The following is a 6,461-nucleotide window of genomic DNA, read 5'->3' as shown; positions in this document are numbered from 1 at the left end:
TGGTGGAACCTCTCTCTGTGCCTCTTCATGGAAGCCTCACAATTACTGCTTCTCCCATATTGGAGTTGATGGAGCCAAAGATCTGAGAGGCGAAATGGCTGACTCTGTGTCCCACAGCCAAGACCCCACAAGCTGAACCCACAAAAGTCGGGAACTAAAAATGGGTGGGGCATACATGTTATCTGAATTCTTTCCCAGTGCTCATACCATGGCATAGTATAAATTCAAATTTTTTCCATGCTGAGAAACGCCCAAAATACACAGGTGACCTAAATAGTCAGAGTGGCTGGGGGAGTGGAGGCGGGGAGGGGGATGTTGGGATGCTGTCTGTGACCTGCCCATTTATCTGCCTCCCTGTATGCCCCTCTGGGCCTAGTGTTCTCACAGGTGAGGTGCTGCAGGGCTTGGGGAGCTCCTGCCTGCAGAGATGATGCTCCATGGGAGGAGGGTGAGTTAGTTTCCTGGGGCTACCATGGCAAATGGCTACAAACTAGGTCACTTAAAAACCACAGAAAACTTATTCTCTCACAGCTCAGCAGGCGACTTCAGGAGTCGGCAGGGTGCTCTTCAGAAGGCTTTCCTGGGAGGACCCTTCCTGCACCTTCCAGCTGTTGGTGGCTCCAGGGCCCCTTGTCTGGTGGCCACCTCCCCCCACCTCCGCCCCAAGCTTCCCTGTGTGAGTCTCAGCTTCCCTCTGCCTTCCTCTTACAAGGACACTTGTCACTCGATGTAGAGCCTTTTGTTGCTAAGCCAGGATGACTGTGTCCTCAGAGCCTGAGTCACATCTGCAAAGGCCCTTTTTCCCAATAAGGTCACATCACAGGTTACAGAGATTTGATGGGGTCTTTGGTGGGGGTGAATCTGCAGACTTCATCCACAAGGCTTGGATCTCTTATTCCCTCCTTGGGGGCCATGGCCCTGGCTCAGAGCCAACGCCAGACTCCCCATTTGGTTTGGGGGTGGGCTAAATACTTAGAAGGCCAGGAACACCAGGCTTGGGTTGGGTTGATTGTGAAGAGGATTGTGGAACTGAAAGTAGACTTGGGCCAGACTCCCCGCTGCAGCTTTATCTGTCCCTTCATCGAGCAGATTTTCTGTACTTTGGCTGCTAGAAACCCTAAGTCTCAATACATCAAATGCAGACATCCCCATGGCGGCAGGGCCCCTGCCTGCCCTTGGCCCTCAAACCTGACGCTCAGTGCCTCTGCGCAGCTACACTGGCCTCTTCTCCGGGTCCTCAAGCACACCCAACTTGTTCTTATCTCTGAATCTCTATAGTGGCTGTCCCTTCAGTCAAAAGCACTGTTCCTTCCACTGAGTGCCCAGTGGGTCCCTTCACATCCTACTCTTAGCTCACATGTCCTCTCTTCTTCCTCCAAAATGTTGGATTCCCCACAGGCCGTGTCTGTGATCACAGCACTTGTCATCCCCTGAAATTTTCTCTGCCTTGTTTGTTCTCTACCTCTTCCTGAATATGTCAGCTCAGGAGAGCAGCTCCCTGACTAGCACTGGTGCTCCCTCTGTAACCCTCCAGGAGCCTGGGCCTCCTGGCCTGTGGCGTCTGGCCAGGATCATCAACTCAGGCCCTTTCCATGCTCCTGGAGATTTTTATGATAGTGGAGCTTCCCTGGAGCCACTTTTGCCCGAAGCATCTACGCTCTGGTCATGTCTGTTCCACATCAATCAGACATGAGTCTCACCCCCCTCCTCAGCTCTCTGGAGGAAGAAGCCTCCACAGCAGCAGAGCACTTTATACTTCCCACTTCAGGGCTCTGCATGCGCAAATGCTGGCAACAACCCTCAAGGTAGGCATTATGCTCTCATTTGCAGATGAGGAAAAGAGGCATAGAGAGGTTAAATGACTTGTCCAAGACCACCCACCTTCTAAGTGTCCCATGCTTGGTTTTTGCTCTGTGGCTGCTGTTTGGAAATTCTTCAAAATTCTTGAACAAGAGGCTCTGTTTTTATTTTGCACTGGGGCCTGCCCCATGACCTTGCTCCCTGGGTCTGTGGCGGCTGCAGCAGAAGACCTGAAAGGCCCCTTGCCAGAGTGGGGCTCAGAGAAGTCTCTAATGAGCTCTGCAGCCCTCATACTGTTGCCAGTCACCCCTTCCCCTGCCTCTTACAAGCTGGTCCCTGAAGCTCCATGTGTGCATCAGGCGCAGATGGGTCTTCCCACACGGCCTGTCCTGGCAGGCTCTGGAGACTGTGCAATCGGGAGGAGGTTGCTGGTCAGACTAGGGAGGTCCTGGCCAGAGTGACAGCTCCAGGGTCACCTCCAGGTGCCGCTCATCAGCTGCAGGACTGGAAAAGTTGCTGAAGGTGGGCTCCCAGGCCCAGCTGCCTGGCGTGGGCAGCAGAAGCAGCCCCATGGCAGGGTCCCCATCCATTGCACAGAGGCACCAGGGCTCTGCTTCCATCTGGTTAAGGCCTCCCCCATCTTACAAAGCAGCCACAGCTAGTGACTGGGAAACCATCTGTGCCTCCTCTTCATCAGGACCAGCCAGGACAGTTTTGCAGGCTTTGGCTGCACAAGGTGCTCAGCTGTAAGCTTGAGCTCCCGTCTGTTGATATGAGGGGTGGGTGCACCACAGGTGAAAAGAAGGGAAATGTCAGCAGGTAAATGGCGCCTGCTATGAGATTTTAGGGAGTGGCATGATAGCAATGACCTGGGACTTCTTTAAAGGGGTCACCTGCTGTTCACAAGGACACATGGGTAATGGGGCCAGGCTACGGTTTTTCAAGGGAAGTTGGCAAAGCTGTGTTTTGTGAGCTCCCATTTCTAACTTTTGATTCAAACTTTTAAATATACAAACATCCCCTCCCCGGAGCTGACCTACAGGGCATGGCAGACATCGCTGTCTCACCGGCTGCTCCCCTCAGCAGTGTACTTTGTTGATCTCCCTGACCTGCTCCCCACTCTGTCTCTGGTGGTTCATCTCCCCACCCCTGCACCTCTGTATGCATAAATAAATATATTTTTTTAAATTAGGGCAATATGGATAGGATAAGACAAAATTCACCATCTAAATAATTTTAAAGTATGGAATTTAATGGTATTTAGCATACTCACAATGCCGCAAAACATCCTGTCTAGTTCCAGAACATTCTCATCACCCCAAAAGGAAATCTGTACCCATTAAGCCATCATTCCCTAGTCCCTAGCAACCAAAGATCTGTTTTCTGTCTCTGTGGATTTGCCTGTTCTGGGCATTCATGGAAATAAAATCCCATAGGGTGTGCCTCTCGGATCTGGCTTGTCCCTTATGGCATCATGTCTTCAAGGCCCATTCACGCTGGAGCAGAACTAGGACTTTGTTTGTTATTGTGGTGGAGCATTCTTGCATTGCATGGATGGGCCATGGTTGTTTACCCTTCTATCTGTGGGTAGACATTATGGTAGTTTCCATACAAGTGTTTGTGGGGATGTATTTTCAAATCTCTGGGGTAGAATCGCTGGAAAAGGAATGTTTTTTCATTTTTTAAAAAACGATTTATTTATTTATGCATAAAGAGCCGGGATACAGGCCAGAGGTACAGGGGAGGTGAAAGAATTCACCAGAGGCAGAGTGGGGAGCAGAATAGGTAGATCAACAAAGTACACTGTTGAGGGGAGCAGCAGGCAGGTCAGGAGAGGTCTGCCATGTGGGTCACCTCCGGGTCAGGGCTCGAACTCACATTGAAGCTGCTGCAGTTAGCTTGCAGTGCTGCATCCTAACCCTTTGAGACACTGGGCAGGGCTGAGGAATGTTTTTTAAAACTTTTTTTCATGGAAATCCTTAGTAAGAGAAATATTTTGCCTCCCTACCACACACACACACATACACACACACATACCCCAAAAGCTTTGCAAAAGACTAAGTATTTCTGCAACTTATTCTGTCTTGTATCTTTCGAGAAAGAATGCACAACGGTTTAGGACACAGCACTGCAAGTGAGCCGCAGACACTTCAGCATGAGTTCGATCCCCAGCCCCAGAGGTGACCCACATGGCGTGGCAGACCTCTCCTGTATCCCTCGCTGCTCCCCTCAGCAGTGTACTTCCTCCATCTGCCTGTTCTGCTCCCCACTCTGTCTCTGGTGAACCCTCTCACCACCGCTGCACCTCTGGCTTGTACCCCAGTTCTGCATGCATAAATAAATAAATCTTTAAAAAAAAATACTTTCAGGCCCTCCCTGGTAGTACAGCGGGTTAAAGCACAGCACTAGGAAGCTTAAGCCACTTCCACATGAGTTCGATCCCCACCTGCCCCGGAGATCCACATGGCTTGGCAGACCTCTCCTGACCCTCCCGCTGCTCCCCTCAGCAGTGTACTTTGTCCATCTGCCTGTTCTGCTCCCCTCTCTGTCTCTGATGAATTCCCTCACCCTCCCATCTCTGGCCTGTACCCCAGTTCCATATGAATAAATAAATCTTTAAAAAAAATACTTTCAGGACCCATTAAACCTCAAGCAGTTTTAAAACACTTTTCTCGAGCAACTAATGCTCAGCGGATAACAAACTGGTTTGCATTTACAAGCACTAGAAACAACTTCTCTGGGACTGAAGGGCAGAGCGACAGCATGGTGGCCCCCGGAGCTGGTGATCCCCTGCAAGCTAAGAGTGGCAAGGCACCTCTGGCTCAGCACATCGATCCATCTCGGGAAAAGCTGACTCCTACAGAACTGCAGTTGACGCAGCAGGTGCCCCTTACCCAGTGGCAGAAGGCGCTGCCACAGTGGCAGACTCGGAACATCATGGGCACCGGAGCCCTAGGGTTATCTATCTACAGTTCCACCTTCTACTCAGTGTCCAGGGAGAGGAAGACAAAGCTGCGCGCACCCGTGTCTTGGCAAGGGCATTAGGACCCTGATCCAGTTGAGCATTGGATGCTTCCAACCTGCTGGAGCCCCTGACGTGATGGGTGACGCTCCAGAACCCTAGAACTGGAAACCTGTTCACAGCATTGCTGGTCTTCTTAGTCATCTTGGACAATAAATGAGCCGAAGAAGCCAGAGATTTATGCATTTCAAGGCCCACTTCACACTCACTGTGTGCAGGGACTGAGATTATAGTTTGTTTCCTTGTTTGAGAGCTGTGATCTTGACACTCTCCAGCTTCTGACTTTATGGTTTACCCCCTTCCCCTGTCAGAGTCTTGGCTGTTATGGGAGCAGGGTGGCAGCTCGGGGCAGTGTTAGAGCCTAAAGTGGGAAGATGGGCTCAGGGTAAGAAAATAAACTGTGTCTTCTCTCAAAAAAAAAAAAAAAAAGGAAGAAACAACTTCTCTGTTTTTAATTCTTTTTTTTTAATATAGTATAAGATTTGTGGAATATTATGTGGGAGGGAAAAAGCAGACATGAACAATACACGATAATCTGGGTAAAACTCAAAAACAAAAGACGCAAAAGGCTGCAGCATATACAAACAAAACACACTCAGATGGATTTCTTGGGTACATAAATATGTTGTGAAGTTTAAAAATAGGCTGGGCAGCTACATGCCCAATTCCAGTCTCTAACTGGAGACACAGAGGCACACACTCTGGTTAAGAATAAAAGCACATTCAAGGCAAATAGGACAGGGCCTCTCTGGTGCACAAGGGGTTAAGTCTATGAAGTCCTCCACAGCCACTGCAGCCTGAGTTTGACCCCTGCCAGGGAGCTGGCCATAGAGCACAACAGATGTCTCCTATCTCCTCTTTGCTTCCCTCAGCATTGTGTTTCAGTGGATCCACCTGTTCGTGCTCCCCACTCCATCTCTGGCAAATCGTTTCACCCCCTACACCTCTGGCTTTGTATCCCAGTTCCTGTATGCTTTAAATATTTAAATAAATCTTTAAAAAAACAAAGCAAATAGGACAGGTTAAGAACATGTGGTTCTGCATGGTGGACATGTGTGTGTGTCTTCTATTATTCCATATACCCTTCTGAACATTGAAATTTTCCCCCAAGAGGAGAGAACTGAATTCAAACCAAACCTACCCACCCAGGAGAAGTGCTGAGAAAATCCTGGAAGACTTCCTGGAAGAATGAGGTCAGCTGCTCTGCCTTGTTTACCAAAAACAGAAATTGGTGAAACCCCAACAAGGAACCAGCACAGCCAGCTGAGAGCTCCCCCAAACGTGGACACCACTGGGCATTTCCATCTTCCTACCTGAGAACTGCCCTTTTCTGAGGTCTGAACTTCTGTTAAATTCCAGAGTCATGACTCCAGAATCCAGCACCCAAATAGCCATTACTGCTGAGATGAGTTGTTTCTGGCCCACGTAAGAAAGTTATTAAAATTTCAAGTATAGACCCTCCCTGGTGGCGCAGCGGGTTAAAGCACTGCACTAAGAAGCTTAAGCCACTTCCCCATGAGTTCGATCCCTGCCTGCCCCGGAAGAGATCCACATGGCGTGGCAGACCTCTCCTGACCCGCCCGCTGCTCCCCTCAGCAGTGTACTTCATTGATCTGCCTGTTCTGCTCCCCACTCTGTC

The sequence above is a fragment of the Condylura cristata genome, unplaced genomic scaffold (assembly GCF_000260355.1).
Source record: "Condylura cristata isolate star-nosed mole 26May11 unplaced genomic scaffold, ConCri1.0 scaffold00029, whole genome shotgun sequence".
Classification (NCBI taxonomy): domain Eukaryota; kingdom Metazoa; phylum Chordata; class Mammalia; order Eulipotyphla; family Talpidae; genus Condylura; species Condylura cristata.
This window is presented reverse-complemented; position numbering follows the sequence as displayed.